This window comes from Mesocricetus auratus, unplaced genomic scaffold, assembly GCF_017639785.1.
Source record: "Mesocricetus auratus isolate SY011 unplaced genomic scaffold, BCM_Maur_2.0 Super-Scaffold_100011, whole genome shotgun sequence".
NCBI classification, from domain to species: Eukaryota; Metazoa; Chordata; class Mammalia; order Rodentia; family Cricetidae; genus Mesocricetus; species Mesocricetus auratus.
This window is the reverse complement of record NW_024429195.1, coordinates 81,164,638-81,172,209: the sequence shown is the minus strand read 5'-3', so window position 1 is coordinate 81,172,209 and position 7,572 is coordinate 81,164,638. Positions and strand designations below refer to the sequence as shown.

Genomic DNA, 7,572 nt, shown 5'->3' with positions numbered 1-7,572 from the left:
CTATCTCCCCCAAAATCTCCCCCAAAGCCGCATCTCCTATCAGAATCTTGGGGCTCAAGATTTCAACATCTGATTTCAGCATCTAAACCAGAAGGGGAAGGAAGGCACAGACATCCAGACAACAGAGATCTAAAGACAGCGGTGTACGTGTCCCAAACCTCTAGGTGTGGTGGCACAGGCCTGGAGTCCCAAAACTCGGGCATTGGAAGCAGGAGGATAAGAGTTTAAGGCCAGCCTGGCGCCACTCCAACCTCTTGCTCTGCGAACCTGTGTCCTCCTGCCACCTGGGGCCTCACCCCCTCCAAGGATCCTATTAACTTGGCCGCATCTGGGAATCCAGGGTGATTGTGCATCTCGGTGTCCTTAACTTAGCGTGACCACACATTTCCGTTTACCATACAAGGCCGCATATTCAAGTTTCAGGCTGGAATGTGCCCATCTCTGGGAGACTTCATTTGACCTTTGAATGAAAATGAGGACATGACCGCTCCTAAGGATGGTTGAGGAGGTTTTTATTGTCGATGTGAGGAAGAAAACAGCCAGAAGCATCTGGAAGGGTCCAGGCTGAATATGGCCAGCAGAGTAGACCGGGTCATGGGGAGGGGGAGGGGGGGTGAGAGAGGAAGGGAAGCAATGGTCTATGGAAGCCTGGTGAAGAAGGAGGTGGATCCTGAAGGAATGCAGCCATGCCAACAGCCTCTGAGCTGCAAGAGAGTAAACCCAGCTGCTCTAAGTCACTGCGTTGCAAGTGACGTCGTGACAGCCATAGGGAGCACACGTCTTCTGCCGGGACACACCCGCTGCTTGGAAGCTGCCAAGGACCACTGGCTCCTCACTTGTCCATGTGCAGAGTGGGCTGAGAGCCCGACACTGGGACTGCATTCTGTGTGTGCCCTGCACTTGGACAGCAGAAGACGCACACGCTTAGGTGTGACTCTCCTGAGAGGTCTGCACTTACACCAGTCTTACGCTGGCATCTCCACGTGCCTCTCTCTCTGTTAAAATCTCCCCTAAGACATTCTAGCTGTGTCTCCTATGGGCTCATCCTGAGAGTCTCCACAATGCAGTCAGGAATCCCCCCACTCCCACCCCAGGAGAGGTCTCTGAGAAGAACTGCCTGACACTGTGGGGTTAGTGATGCGTCTCCGCTCCATCGCCACTGATGCGATGACATTGGTCATGTCTCAAAGGGTTGCTAAAGAACTCTCTCCTTCTCTCACTATTTATTAACTTATAGACAGGGTTGCATGTAGCCCAGGCTGGCCAATAACTCAATTTATAGCTGAAGATGACAGCAAACTTTGATACTTCTGGCTCTTCCCCTCTAACGTTGTGATTGCAGGTGTGGGTCACCGTGACTGGTTTTATGTGGCGCTGGGGATCCAGCTGAGGGCCTCCAGCATTCTGGGTAAGTTCCCTGTCAGCTGAGCTACATTGTTAGTCTTTTTCCTTCTTTCTCTTCCTTCTTCCTTTCCTCCCTTTCTTCTCCCAGTAAATGAGATCAGAGAATGGTCCCTGAGACACACTGAGTGTGACTGCAGATGGTCCCTGAGACACACTGAGTGTGACTGCAGATGGTCCCTGGGACACACTGAGTGTGACTGCAGATGGTCCCTGGGGCACACTGAGTGGGACTGCAGATGGTCCCTGGGGCACACTGAGTGGGACTGCAGATGCTCCCTGGGGCACACTGAGTGGGACTGCAGATGCTCCCTGGGGCACACTGAGTGGGACTGCAGGAGATTAGGTAAAACCGAGGGTCACAAGGGTTGCACACATAAGCTAAGACACACTTTTGCTATGGCTGAAGTTGCAACCCTGTTTGTAAGAATTGCAGGCTTACAGATGGAGAAGAGAAAGGCCACAGACAGACACTCATTCCGTGAGCATGCTCACTAGCATTTTCATGTTCTTGTCTGGGACCACTGTGAAGCCAATGCTGTGTGTAGACAACATCTTAGCCTGTGCTGCTAACTACGATGGAATTCTTCCCTCACAGATGGTGAGAGAGTTCAGTTTCCGGAGTGAGGAATCTCTTCCCATGCTCTCTACCTGACTTTCTATCTTACTTCAGTTGTCCCTTTGGGTCACCTTGGAGCCCGGTGTCAAAGGTCTTTGTGACAAGAGACTGCAGCCACACCCAAGCAGGACAGACCACCCACGAAATGAGCCTTACCCATGGTTGGAAGGCTTAATCCTAGAACAGATTTTCTTCAGAAACCAGATCAGTCCCCTTCTGTGATCATTAACAACCTATCTGATGACTCTACAGGGCCTGAGCGCAGACAATGGTAGGCGGGAACACACATAGGACCCAAGGCCCAGTTCGTGTCACTCCCTGAGGATCTGCAGGCCATGAACTCTGCTCTGGCTGCCCCTCTGGCTGCTGACTATGTGTCTCTGCCTTCACCACCATGCCTTTCTTTAGAGGTCAGGACCTGTGACTGAGCCCACTGCTGGGGAGGCTGTGGCCTGGGCTTTTGTGCTGAAAACGTGGGCTTCCCTGGGAGGTGAAGGACCTAAGTGGTGACCATGCCGCCCAAACATCCACCAAGTGCCTAGCCACGCTCTGCTTGCCTGGAGGGAGTCCCACAGCCCCATGGAGGAGGAGGCTAGTCTTACCTTTATCTTAGAGGAGGACTGAAGGAATGGTGCCCCCTGCTGACAGGGCAGCAAAAAGTCCAAGTGGGATTTAAACACAAGCCAGAATCTAGCAAAGATTGGGCATGCTTCTTGCCCAAGGCACACAGCAGAAACTCACTGGGGAAGTTGAGGCAGTAGCTAGCTGGAGTTTTCTCTCCACAGCTGCATTTCTCATAGCTAAACTTCTTGCTTCTCTTTCCCACTGCGGACGCTTTTATAGTAAGGGAGTAAACATCAGTGGTATCTCTTGGGAATGGTTTACCTTTTAACTGTTTTTAAGATTTATTTATTATTTTTATTTTATATGCACGATGCTTTGCCTGCATGACTATATGCGTGTGCATGCTTGATGCCTGCAGAGGCCAGGAAGAGATCAAGCCCCTGAAACAGGAGTTATGAGTATCACAAGGGTACTGGGAATTGAATACAGGTCCTCTGCAAGAGCAGCCAATGCTCTTTAGACACACCCCCCCCCAGCTGCTGTTAAGAATGAGGACACAGTGTCTTTACTCTTGGCCTCTTTTGCTATTCTCCTTCCTCCCTGTTACAGAGTTGGGGTGGCAGCCAATCCCTAGCTAGACAGGGGGCCTTTCGGACAGGCTAAGACAAACGGGCTTGGGTCTGAAAAGGGGGCAGGGTGCAATCTCAGAGAGCTCAAACAGCACGTGACAGTTTCCCAGCACAACGTATGTCACAGGCTGCTGCCGCCACCTGACCCTCAGGCTCAGTGTGGGGACTCTTGTCTGGACAGCACTCTTCCACGCGGCTGGCTTCTCACGGGCTTCCACCCGGCACATCTCTCCAGGGTCCCTCCTTGCTCTGCGGAAATCAAGGACAAGCTCAGAGCTCAGGGGAGGGTGGGTTTACAGATTCTAGTTTCAAAGGGCATCTCACCCAAGCAACAAAATGTCCCCAGACCCTTCCAGCTGAACAGCAGGCGGCAAGCGTATGTCCTGAGTGCCACCTAGTGGTGGCACCAGAGTCCTGGTTTTTATGTAAACCCTACCTGGCCCTAGGACACTTCCAAGAAGCCAAGGCTTGTCACTTCTGTGACATCCCCCGAGTTTCTGCCTGGGCATCCAGGAGGGTGTTCTGGTTGGAGGTCCAGACTTAGCCATCTGTGGGTCTGTGGGGCATCCCCTTGAGGGGGTGGCCAGGCTCTGGGGAGAAATAAAGGAGTGGACTTTAAAACACTCTCTGAGAGCACATGCTTGATGGATAGCTTAGAACACACCCAAACCTTGGAGAATACAGTCCATCCTGTAGTGCACTATGAATACAGCCATAACTGTTAAGGAAACTGAATCTATAATTCAAAGATTCACAGAAATGACGTCTCCAATTCCAGATGGTTCCATGAAGAATTTACCAAATGTTGAAAGAGGAGTTGGCCCAATCTCCACACACTCTCTTTCAGAAAATAGAAGAGGAGGGGAACTCCCAGTTCATTTTATCTAACTAGCATGGCTGTGATTGTAAGCCAGAGGCAGCACAGAGATCACGGCTATAGCTCCCTGAGCCTGGTCTCCTCTGGCTTGTAGGACGGGGCCTGGTTAGTACTCGGGTGGAGAGAACCATGGGAAAGTATTCCTCTTAAATATGTACACAAGTATCCTTAATAAAATGTTACTAAATAAAATTCAGCAATATGAAGACATATTATACATCATTGCCTGTGGGGATTGTTCCATGGATGCCAGGTGTGGTTTTTAAATAGGAATGGTCCCATGGACTCATATAGCTGTGGCCTTGTTGAAGTAGGTGTGGCCTTGTTGGAGGACGTGTGTCACTGGGGATTGAAAAAGGCTATGCCAGGCCCAGGATCTCTCTCTGCCTACAGATCAGCATGTAGCTCTTGGCTACTGCTCCAGTGCCATGCCCCCGCCACGCCCCCACCACAATGACAACGGGCTGAGCCTCTGAAACTGTAAGCAAGCTCCAGGTTAAACACTTTCTTTTATAAGGGCTGCCTTGGTCATGACAATCCGCCACATTCACAAGCTGTAAAGAAGAGTCATATGACCTTATACACGAGCGCGCTCATGCAGCAACGGGGTGGGACAAAATGCAAGGCCCATTCAGGAGCTTTAAAAGAACGTTTAGAGCTGGATGTGGTGGCTCATGTCTTTAATCCCAGCACTGGGAGGCAGAGGCAGGCGGATCTCTCTGAGTTCGAGGCCCATCTGGTCTACAGAGTAAGTTCCAAGCCAGCCAAGGTTGTATATTGAGACATTCTCTCAAAAGCTAAAATAAAATAAAAATAAACCCCCAAAATGAGAATAGAGGAGCATTTTCTCAATTTAACAAAGGAATAGAAGAAAATGCCCCAGCTGACATACTTAATGGAGAAAGGCTGGACAGGCAGAGGCAGGCGGATCTCTGTGAATTGAGGCCAGCCTGGTCTACAGAGTGAGTTCCAGGACAGCCTGGTCTACAGAGCGAGTTCCAGGACAGCCTGGTCTACAGAGAGAGTTCCAGGACAGCCTGGTCTACAGAGTGAGTTCCAGGACAGCCTGGTCTACAGAGTGAGTTCCAGGACAGCCTGGTCTATAGAGTGAGTTCCAGGACAGCCTGGTCTACAGAGTGAGTTCCAGGACAGCCTGGTCTACAGAGTGAGTTCCAGGACAGCCTGGTCTATAGAGTGAGTTCCAGGACAGCCTGGTCTACAGAGCGAGTTCCAGGACAGCCAGGGCTACAAAGAGAAACCCTGTCTCAAAAATAAGAAAGGAAGGAAGGAAGGGAGGGAGGGGAAGAACACAGTATGTAAAAACACAATAATCAATTTTGTATTTAAACAATGAGAACACATGAATGCCAAATGATAAAACATAACATTGCTTGTAATTACACACCAAAATTAAGTACTTAGGTCAACCTATTAATGTACAGTTTGTGGGTTTTTATGCTCAGGCTGGTCTTCGCTCTCTCATGTAACTGAAGAAGACCTCAATATCTGATCCTCCAGCCGCCGCCTCATGAGTGCTGAGACCACAACCAGTTAACAGGGCGCAGGGGATCAAACTCAGGGCTCTGTGTATGACAGGCAAGCAACCGAGTCCCACCCATAACCCACATACAGATCTCTTATGCTGACAACCATAAAATATTTATGAAAGGAATCCAAGAAGCTATGAATACGCAGAGACACCCCATACTCGTGATTGGCAGGTTCATCCTAGTGAAGAGGTTAGTTCTGTGCTACGCCGCCAGCAAGAATGTTTAGCTATGAATAAGATTATTCTAAACTTTTTATGGAAAGGAAAAAGAACCAGAATAACTCAGACAACTTTGAAAAAAAAAAAAAGCTTGGGAGAAATCTGTCTCCCCATTTCAAGAGTCATTACCAAGTCAAAGTGACCCAGTGTGTGTGACTGCAAAGGGAGACTTGAAGACCAATGGGATGGGAGAGCCCCGAAGGGGGCCCAGGAACACACTCAGCTGCTGGTTGGTTGGTTGGTTTGTTGGAGACAGGCTCTCACTATGTGGTCCTAGCTAGCCTGGAAGTCACCGTGTGCAGTAGGCTGGCCTCCAGCTCACAGAAATCTGCCTGCCTGTCTCCCACATGCTGGGATTAAAGGCTGAGCTGTCTTGCTCTCAGCTCACTTCTGAGAGGCACCAAAGCAGTTCAATAGAGCAAAGGCTGCCTTTACAATAGGCTGCTCTGGCACAGCTGGGCATCCACAGGCACCAAATCCACAACAACCAACTGTCCAAACCACTCAACCCCAAACCACACATCTCATCCAAAATTAACGCAGCTGTGGACGCAAACGCAGTGTGAAACTCCTGGCAACAAAAAGAAAGTCTTGCGATCTAGGGTTACAGAGTTCTTAGACATCACCCCCAAAGTACAAGCTATCAGTAAAGCTGATAAATCGGACTCATCAAAACAAAGTGCTGCCGGGGCCGTGGTGGCACACGCCTTTCATCCCAGCACTCGGGAGGCAGAGGCAGGCGGATCTCTGTGAGTTTGAGGCCGGGCTGGACCGACAGCCTCCAAAACAATACAGAGAAACCCTGTCTCGAAAAAAAAAAAAAGTGCTAGTTTTGCAAAAGATCCTGTTAGGTGGAAAAGACAGCAACAGAAAGTACCTGTAAGCCACATCCCCAACCAAGAAAGAAATTGTTCAACTTCCCCGGCAGTTGGGAAGAGGACAAAGGACAGGAGGATAATGAAATGCCACTAGATACCTGTCACATTAGTGGTGGGTCTCAGACTCAGGACAGATGGCTCACTGAGGTGCCTACAACCAGGCAAGTACCAATTATGGAGTGCTGGCTCCTCTGGGCACCGCCCGCCCACCCCTCCCCTGCACCCCTCCACCACTACCCCCAGCTGGGCTTCCCGCCCCTCTTGGCTCCTCTTTCTGCTCTCTTTGCACTTAGTCTTTTTTGTCTCCCTCTCTCTTCTCATTCTCCTCTCCTGGCTTGGACTCTTTCAGCCGCCCCTGGCTGGGTTTCCCTCAGATCTACAGTAAACCTCCTTACCCGTACCCAGGAGACAGACCCACACAGGTGAGGCACACTTCCCACCGTGACACACCCCATCCCTTTACCCTTTGCCTTCCGGTTAACACGCACAGGAGGGGCACATTTTGCCAGGGTGTCTCGGAATCCCGGACTTCCCGTGCTAATCCAGGAAAGTCCCTGGCAAATGAGACATAGTTCACTCCACCAGAGCCTCTCAGCTCTGTGTCATCGCGGCTTCCTGTCCCGTTTCCGTTAGACGGTAGTCTGAAGGGCACCGCTGTGTTTTGTGTTACAGCCTTAATGTCAGCCGTGATGGTTAGACGCTCAGTTAAGTGTGAGGAAACAGAGGAACGAAGGGAGATGGCAAATCTGAGAGGCACCACCCTGCCTTCGGGGTTTCCTAATTACTTCTTCCTCCTGGGTTTCAGGGGGACCCCGCACAGAGCTCCTTGCACCGCT

The 7,572-nt window shown here is 50.5% G+C and overlaps 1 long non-coding RNA gene across 4 annotated transcripts; it reads right to left on the bottom strand.

Annotated features, from left to right (window-relative positions):
- Window positions 1-495: 495 nt before the first annotated feature.
- Window positions 496-7,341, bottom strand: LOC110343479. Of its 4 annotated transcripts, none has more exons than XR_002385775.2 (3): window positions 7,225-7,341; window positions 3,650-3,803; window positions 496-3,462 (listed from the first exon to the last, which is right to left on the bottom strand). It is a non-coding gene; the product is annotated as an uncharacterized LOC110343479 (long non-coding RNA). The 4 variants fall into 4 exon arrangements; XR_002385777.2 differs by having other exon boundaries at window positions 7,200-7,322; XR_002385778.2 differs by lacking the exon at window positions 7,225-7,341 and adding an exon at window positions 7,132-7,212.
- Between the last annotated feature and the right edge of the window lie 231 nt (window positions 7,342-7,572).